General features: G+C 49.2%; 1 non-coding gene across 1 annotated transcript; it reads right to left on the reverse strand.

Moving 5' to 3' along the window:
• Positions 1–344: 344 nt before the first annotated feature.
• Positions 345–451, reverse strand: LOC120668235. Its single transcript, XR_005672332.1, has one exon. It is a non-coding gene; the product is annotated as a small nucleolar RNA R71 (small nucleolar RNA).
• Between the last annotated feature and the right edge of the window lie 8,789 nt (positions 452–9,240).

The raw sequence follows: 9,240 nt of genomic DNA on the forward strand, positions 1-9,240 counted from the left end.
ACACTCCGTGATTACTCAGCTTCTCAAGCTATGGCCCAGTCATTGCATCGTCGTCAGCAGAGAATTTTGAGATCAAGATGGGTCTCATTACGATGGTGCAGGTCAGCCCTTTCTATGGCAAGGCCAATGAGGATGCCAGCGCTCATCTCTAACAGTTCTTGGAGCTCTGCAGTACTTTTGTTGTCAAGGGAGTATCTCAGGATGCTATCCGACTCTGATTGTTCCCGTTCTCTCTGTCAGGGAGAGCAAAGCAATGGTTTTATGCTAACAAGGCTGCTGTGGACACTTGGGACAAATGTGCCAAGGCGTTGCTCGCGAAGTTCTTCCCGACGGGCAAAACCAATGCTCTTCGCAGAAGGATTTCGAACTTCCAGTAGGCATCAAATGAGTTAATCCCTGAAGCTTGTGAGAGACTTCAGGAGTACATTCTGGCGTGTCCACACCACGGAATGGACAATTGGCTCATTCTCCAAAACTTCTACAACGGGTTGACTCAATCTTCCCGTGATCATGTGGATGCCGCTGCGGGTGGAGCTTTCTTCTCGCTGACCATTGAAAAAGCTACATCATTGATCGAGAAGATGGTGTCCAACCAAGGTTGGAGCGATGATCATCTCCAACCACATCAGCAAGGCATGCACTCCATCAAGGAGGCTGATATGCTCCCGATGAAAATTGATCTCCTCCTCAAGAAATTCGAGGATTATTCCCAAGATAAGGCTCAATTGCAAACACTTCAAGCCTTAGAAACTCGCATGACATGCGAGGTCTACGGGAATGTTGGATATTCGGGTGACAACTGCCCGGAAACCCAAAAGAAGCACTATGTCTTAATGGTAATAGCAATGGGCTTCGTCCACAAGGAGGTCAGGGGTGGAATATCAAGGAGGTAATGGAAACTCAAATTCTTTCAATCCTAACCAACCTACCTTAAGGGATCTTGTCTACGGCCAAGCGAAGATCAATGAGTCCCTTCAGAAGAAGTTGGCCGCTACAGACAAATCCATGGAGACCATCCATGCCAAGATGGACGGATCCTCCACAGCCATCAAGAACCAGCTAAGTTTCAACAAGATGCTTGAAACTCAGTTGGCTCAGCTGGCTGCTGCTACTCCTGCTGCTGAACTAGGGAAGATTCCGGAGCAACCCGAATTGACTCTAGAGAGTGTCAACGTCATAAATGCTATGTGGGAGAAGTCTCCCAGCAAAGCACCCTTCACCAGCTACGCAGAGAAGCTCACACGCCCCAGAAGGAGCACGTGGGGTGAACTAGTAGCTACAATATGAGAGGATCCTGGAACCCCAGTGATCAGTTGCTCAATCTTTGACTTCAACTTTGATCACACTGTTGGTATTTTACAACGTCACGAATAAAATCCGCAAGCGCACAGATACCACTGTAGCTTTCACCCAAGAGTATTCCAGGGTATCGTATCCACTGAGGAACGCGAGTACGCTATCTATAGGTTAGGCTCATCCAAGGACACACGCGCCGGTGTGGATAAGATAGAAGAGAGGACTTTCTATATCTAGAATCTATGCCTAGAAGAAGAGATCACGTCGCCTTTATACTTCGAGCTAAAGGTATCGACCGACTTATGCAAATCGATAGTTCTAATATGTGCTCTATCTGATATCCGAACGTGGAGGATAACTAAAAGACTCGAACAGGGCTGTCACCACCTGCCGGCTACCTCTACAAACTGTGGGACTATCAGACAACTGAGTGGTATAGTCTAGCCTAGACACCACGTCTACACCTTTCCCTACTAACCTTAGCCCTGGCCAAGACTACCCTTTTCTATCCGGGGTCTTAAGCTAAGATCAAATGCTACTCGTTAGCATATACATCAACTAATATAAGGCAGAGATGATAACTTGCGATCTAAACTCTAATTCCAAATAAACAAACAAAGAAAATCTCGAACACTTACAACCGAATAAGCATCCGTCGAGGTACAAGCAGAGAAGAGTGCCGACAGACCGGCACTTCCCCCGACTCCTCCTCACTCTCCTCCTCTTCTTCTACACCTCCTAGTCTACCTAAGCATCTAGGATGAAGGCCTCAAGCTCCAAGGGAGAAAGGTGAGTTGAGAGGGTGTGATGTGTGTGTGTGTGTGTTCCATTCCTCTACCCCCCCCCCCCTTGTATTTATATGAGGGAGCTACGGGCTGAAGCACCTGGAACCGACTTAAGCAACCAGTAGGGAGGCGCCACATGTCGAAGCTGAGGTGGTGGGGCCCATGGGCCTGGTCGGCCGACCATTAGGTCGGTCGGCCAGCCATGTGGGCCAACCGCCCCCAGCTTCGTCCAGCAGACTGTCCTGGGCCTCCTTGTCTTAACCCAGTTGGGCTTGACCTGTCTTGAGTGGTCTGAACTGGGTTCTTGGGCTACACTTGGTCCATTTGAGCCTAAATCGGTGCTCTGATAATTTCTACGATTTATGTCGGGCCAAAGTGTACTTGAAACCTGCAAAATTAGTTCAAAACCACCTGCACACATTCTCAAGCACCATATGTGGAATTGGTTGATAAATAAACCCTATGCTAGCATTTATTCCACTTTGTGGTTCCCTTTTGTGCAAGAGTTGACGGTCAAAATTGGTCATTAATGACCGTCAACAAGATCCCCCACACTTGGCCCTTTGCTCGTCCCGAGTAAAGCTCAGGACTAAGGTGAGCTGATAGCTTTCTGATAGAATATCCTGCACAAAAGTTATTTCATACCTTGCTCTTGCTTGTGAACTTGAATGTGTCTATCATGATATCTTGAGTTGTTGAAGAACTGTAACACCTGGTTTATAAAAGGACATAAACCGAGCAATCATATACGTGCCAGGATCAAGTCACACGTATATACAATAGAATGAACAGTATATCACAGTACATATCACGAATAAGACATAATAAATCGAAATACGAATGTTATTTATTACATTAATGACAAAAATGTCTGATACAGCGGAAGCGAAGTACAAATACGGTAAAAGCTCTCCGAAGCTGAGCAGGGCGCCACAGGGACGTCGACTGGGAGACGAACGCCTAGAAGTCCTCGTAGTCTTGGTAGCGCTGAGCGAACTCCCTCGTGTCGGCAGGAACTGAGCAGCAGTAGCGTAGCCAAGAGGAAAAAGTAGAGAAGAGGCAAGAGTGAGTACACAACTTGTACTCAACAAGTATAACACAAACTATGAGGCTCTAAGGTTGGCTGACTCAACTGCATTAGCTTTTAATCTTGGCAAAATTTTATTAAAGCTATTTACTACGAGTTGATGAATTACCATTAACCCAGTTACATAGTAATTAATCAGAATTAATCATGATGCTACTGAGAACCAAACCAAAACCAACCCACCAAGGTAACCCCGAGAGGCACCTCCCTCGTCGGAAGGAGACAACCCCACTAATCAAAAGGAGGATCTGGGCCGCTCATAACCGTGAGCACGGCTAGTATAGCAGTTTTACACTCTGCAGAGGTTGCACATCTTTACCCACAAGTCGTGAGCTACGCTAGAGGTTCATCACACTTCCTTAGGTGAGATGGCTAGCGACTAACTATGAGGCCGTTACAAAGAATCTCGTTGGTAAGGCGTAACCGCGAGAGTTAGGTCAGCGACGATGGGGCCCACCTCCGGGGGTACAAGCACAGGAGCACAATCCAAGCACAGACCAAGCCGGAGGAGCAGGGACCATTGAAGCTTACTACTCTTGCCCCGCAGGTAAGTTACTCCAAACCAAAAAGACCTAATTAGTAAGCCAAGTCTATCCCATTCTAGCCTTGTGGTAGCGCTGTTGTCCCAGGTTGTCGCTATATGAACCGGTCCTTATGGAGAGTGGCCAACCAAGCACTAAGCACCGTGCTGGCCCCCCTAAACCATGTTTCTACAAAAACCATTTTTAACGAGAAGTGAGCCACTCAAGTGTAACACCCGGTTTATAAAAGAACATAAACCGAGCAATCATATACGTGCTAGGATCAAGTCACACGTATATACAACAGAATGAACAGTATATCATAGCACATATCACGTAAAAAGACATAATAAAGCGAATACGAATGTTATTTATTACAATAATGACATAAAAGTCTGATACAGCGGAAGCGAAGTACAAAGTACGATAAAGCTCTCCGAAGCTGAAGCAGGGCGCCACAGGGACGTCGACTGGGAGATGAAGCACCTAGAAGTCCTTGTAGTCCTGGTAGCGCTGGACGAACTCCCTCGTGTCGGCAGGAACTGAGCAGCAGTAGCGTAGCCAAGAGGAAAAAGTAGAGAAGAGGCAAGAGTGAGTACACAACTTGTACTCAACAAGTATAACACAAACTATGAGGCTCTAGGCTGGCTAACTCAACTGCATTAGCTTTTAAGTGTTGGCAAAATTTTATTAAAGCTATTTACTACGAGTTGATGAATTACCATTAACCCGGTTACATAGTAATTAATCAGAATTAATTATACTACTACTGAGAACCAAACCAAGACCAAGCCACCAAGGTAAACCCCGAGAAGCACCTCCCTCGTCAGAAGGAGATAACTTCACTAATCAAAAGGAGGATCTGGGCCGCTCATAACCGTGAGCACGGCTAGTATACCAGTTTTACACTCTGCAGAGGTTGCACATCTTTACCCACAAGTCGTGAGCTACGCCAGTTGTACATCACACTTCCTTAGGTGAGATGGCCAGCGACTCACTACGAGGCCTTTAAAAAGAATCTCGTTGGTAAGGCGTAACCGCGAGAGTTAGGTCGGCGACGATGGGGCCCACCTCCGGGGGTACAAGCACAGGAGCGCAATCCAAGCACAGACCAAGCCGGAGGAGCAGGGACCATTGAAGCTTACTACTCTTGCCCCGCAGGTAAGTTACTCCAAACCAAAAAGATCTAATTATTACGCCAAGTCTATCCCATTCTAGCCTTGTGGTAGCGCTGTTGTCCCAGGTTGTCGCTCTATGAACCGGTCCTTATGGAGAGTGGCCAACCAAGCACTAAGCACCGTGCTGGCCCCCTAAACCATGTTTCTAAAAAAAACATCTTTTAACGAGAAGTGAGCCACTCAAGCCACACAGAGTGCCACTCTCAGAATTAAATTCAAGTAAACCATTAATCAAATTAATTAAAAAGGACCAGGGTGTGTTATAGCGCAGCAACCTAGCACAACTAACCAAAATGCAACCCAAGGATATATATAAAGGATATAAAGTGGCTAGGAAAGTCCTTATAGGCATACAGTATTAAAATGCAGTATGAAATTGTAATTAAAAGTGATGGGTTGTTCATGTTATACTTGCCTTCCTCGTACTGCTCTGGCTGCTGCTCAAACTGCTCCGAAGACGGCTGCTCCGGGTACTGGTACTGGGGCTCCTCAGATGGATCAACGTCTACTCACGAACACATGGCCAAAACAATGCACGAAAATAAGCATACCAACAAACATTAACAAAAACTAAGAAACAGTACATCAATACATAAGAACAGCACACTAAACTACTCTAATACTGTTCTACGCGTCACAACGATCGCGTGGATATAAAGAACGCTAAAAACGAAGCTAAAACGCATAATCTAGGCTAAAAACAAGTTCTGGGGGTTTATTTGTAAGAAAACTAAAGTTCCAGGGGGTTTTCTGCAAAAACTGAGGACTAAAACATAATTAACTATTAAATCTAAGGGCTATCGTGCAAAACCAATAGCCCTGGATGGCGGGTTTGAATTCTGGAAAGCTCAGGGGGGTCTGTGCGAAGTTTTGGGCTTAGCTGCAATTATTTTTGAACTCAGCTGGACTGCGGGTTAAATTCAGAAAAACCCAGGGGCTCTTTATAAAGTTTTCCAGGCCGAAGGGGTATCTTTGAATCTGGGCGCTTGGATCTGGATCGGAGGGCTTGGGTTTGATGGGATCCGGATCTAATCAGGGCCGTTCACCTCTGATCTGACGGCCCAGATCCGATCCTCGAGAGGGCGGCGGCGGAGCTCGCCGGGGAAACCTTTCCCGCGGCGGCGGAGCTCGGGAGCTCGCCGGAGATGCCCAATCTGGCGCTCCGGGGGTCGTTTCGACCTGGGTTTGGGTCGGTTGGCCTCTACGCGGCATGCGCAAGCCACTAGAGGCAAGAGCGGGGCTCGGCCGGGCTTGGGCGGGGCTTGCCACGGCGTGGGGCGGACTGCGCGGCGGCGCATCGCCGGCGTGCGGCGTCCTAGGCGTTAGAGCATCCTACAGGCCGAGATTTCTAGCGCAAACAACAAGGGAGGCTCTGGGGGGGCTCACCAAGGCTCGAAAGAGACCGGAGCTATAGCGGAGCGGGGTCGACGTCGAGGTCCGGCGGCGAGTCGCGGCGGTGCTTGGGGAAGTCGCTGCAGAGGAGAGATCCGGGCTTCTGGGCTCCACTGACCGGCGCGCGGTGAGGCTGTGAAGAGGTTGCGAGGCTCAGGGCGGCCGGAGTACAAAAGGAACCGAGAGAATTCGACGGCGGCCCTACTCACCGGCGATGGAGTACGGCGTGATTTCGGGTCGCCGCAGGGGCCTAGGACGAGGAAAGAGAGCTCGGGGAGTCTCCTGGGACTCGGGCGGAGCTAGTGCACGGCTCCGGTGGGGCTCGGGCGGTGCGGAGCGTCGTGGCCACGCGGAGCAGGGGAGCGGCGCAGGGCGGAGCGGCGCAGGCGAGGCAAGCTCGGGTTACGGCGGCGGTGGCTGAGCGAGATGGCAGGCGCGGAGGGCCGCAGGGCTATTTGTAAGGCGGCGGGGAGATCTGGGCGTGCGCGCCCGCGGTTGGAAGGCCGGCGCGATCGGGGCCGGGGATCTCGGCTTCGGTTGCGCCGGGAAGATGAAGCTGGCGGGCGGGGTCCACGGGTCAGCGGCAGCGGCGCTTGCGGAGGCTGCGGAGGCAGGCGCCGACAGGTGGGGTCCAGGCGTCGGTGAGAGAGGGGGACGCGGGGCTTGCGAGCGGCTGAGCGGAGAGGAGGGTGACGCTCGGGAGCAGGCCGGCGCGGGGAGAGTGGGCGGAGGCACTAGCAGGCCGCGCGCGAACGAGTGGGCCGGCCTGTGGGGCGTGCGGAGCTGGGCCGCGCTGAGGTGTGGGTCGGGCCGAGTGTTGGGCTGGGCTTGGGAAGGGGGGTTTGGGCTTCGGGTTGGGTTTCCTTTGGGTTTTTCCTTTTCTATTTCTATTTACCCTCTCTTTTCAATTCTAAATCAAACAAAGGTTGAATTCAAATACCAATTTGAATTCAAACCACACTCAATCAATTAAAAGCTATGCACCAGCATGAATGCAACACAAAAATTTAAACTATGGCAAAATTTTAATTACTTAAGGAACAAAATTGAATTAAATGCCATACTAAACACAATAAACCTTAGAAATTTAAATAAAGCCAATTAAATTTATTAATAAATGCTGAAATTTAAATTTGGGTGTTACAGACCCTACCCCCTTAAAGAAATCTCGTCCCCGTGATTTAGCTGGGCTGGCTAGCAAAGAGATCTGGATAGGTCTTCTTCAACTCATCTTCTCGCTCCCAAGTAGCCTCTGCTTCACTGTGATGACTCCACTGAACTCTGCACATCTTGATGAGCTTGTTCCGAGTAACCCTCTCTGATGTCTCCAGAATCTTTACCGGATGCTCAGTATAAGTCAGATCCTCCTGGACATCGACTCCATCCAGGGGTGCCTGCTCCTCGGGTACTCGCAAACACCTCTTCAGCTGAGATATATGGAAGACATCATGAACTCCTGAGAGGCTGAGAGGTAACTCCAGGCGATAAGCAACTTCGCCTTTCCGCTCTAGCACCCTGAATGGCCCCACATAACGAGGTGCTAACTTCCCTTTGACATTAAATCTGCGGATTCCTCTCATCGGAGACACCTTCAGGTACACATAATCACCAACACTGAAAGTCAGATCCCTCCGTTTGCCATCTGCATAGCTCTTCTGTCTGCTCTGTGCAATCCTCAGATTTTCCCGCACAGCCTGAACCATCTGCTCTGCATCATCTATGATCTCAGGACCGAAGAGCTGCTTTTCACCATTCTGATCCCAATAGAGAGGAGTCCTGCACTTTCTGCCATACAATGCCTCAAAGGGAGACTTCTTCAGACTGGCCTGATAGCTGTTGTTATATGAGAACTCAGCATATGACAGGAACTTATCCCAACTAGTACCATACTGAATAGCACAAGCTCTCAGCATATCCTCCAACACTTGGTTGGTTCTCTCTGTCTGCCCATCTGTCTGAGGGTGATAAGCCGTACTGAATCGCAGCTTCGTATCCAAAGAATCATGAAGCTGCTCCCAGAACCGAGAAGTGAACTGAGACCCTCTGTCAGATATGATCTTCTTGGGCACACCATGCAAGCAGACAATCCGAGAGATGTACAACTCTGCAAGTCTAGCACCAGAGTAAGTAGTGTTCACTGGAATGAAGTGAGCAACCTTCGTCAGACGATCCACTACTACCCAAATGGAGTTGTACCCTTTCTGAGTACGAGGCAATCCAACAATGAAGTCCATAGTGATTTCTTCCCATTTCCACTCTGGAATCTTCAAAGGCTGTAATAGACCTGCTGGCCTCTGATGCTCAGCCTTGACACGCTGACAGGTGTCACAAATAGCCACGTACTCTGCCACTGAACGCTTCATCCCGTACCACCAGAAACGTTGCTTCAGATCATAATACATCTTCGTGCTGCCCGGATGAATAGAGTAAGCTGTGTCATGGGCCTCACTCAGAATCAACTTCCGAAGATCCTTCACATCTGGAACACAGATCCGGTTCTTGTACCACAGAGTACCCTGATCATCCTCTCTGAAATGAGGAGCCTTGCCCTTCTTGAGCAACTCACGAATCTCCTGCAGCTTCTCATCATCTTTCTGATGCTGCCTGATCTCTGACTCTAGAGTCGGTACTGCCTCGAATGCTGCACTGGAAGTATGATGCAAGAAGCCCAGACTCAACTGCTCGAACTCCTCGCATAACTCTGGAGGCATCTGGAAAGCCACGGCCATGTTGACATAACTTCTCCTGCTCAAAGCATCTGCTACAACATTGGCCTTGCCCGGATGGTAGTGAATCTCCAGATCATAATCCTTGACCAATTCTAGCCATCTCCTCTGCCGCATGTTCAGCTCATTCTGCGTGAAAATGTACTTGAGGCTCTTGTGATCAGTGTAGATATCACATCGCTGCCCATACAAGTAATGCCTCCAAATTTTCAGAGCATGCACAACTGCGGCTAACTCAAGATCATGAGTAGGATA

Source organism: Panicum virgatum, chromosome 3N, assembly GCF_016808335.1.
Source record: "Panicum virgatum strain AP13 chromosome 3N, P.virgatum_v5, whole genome shotgun sequence".
Taxonomy (NCBI): domain Eukaryota; kingdom Viridiplantae; phylum Streptophyta; class Magnoliopsida; order Poales; family Poaceae; genus Panicum; species Panicum virgatum.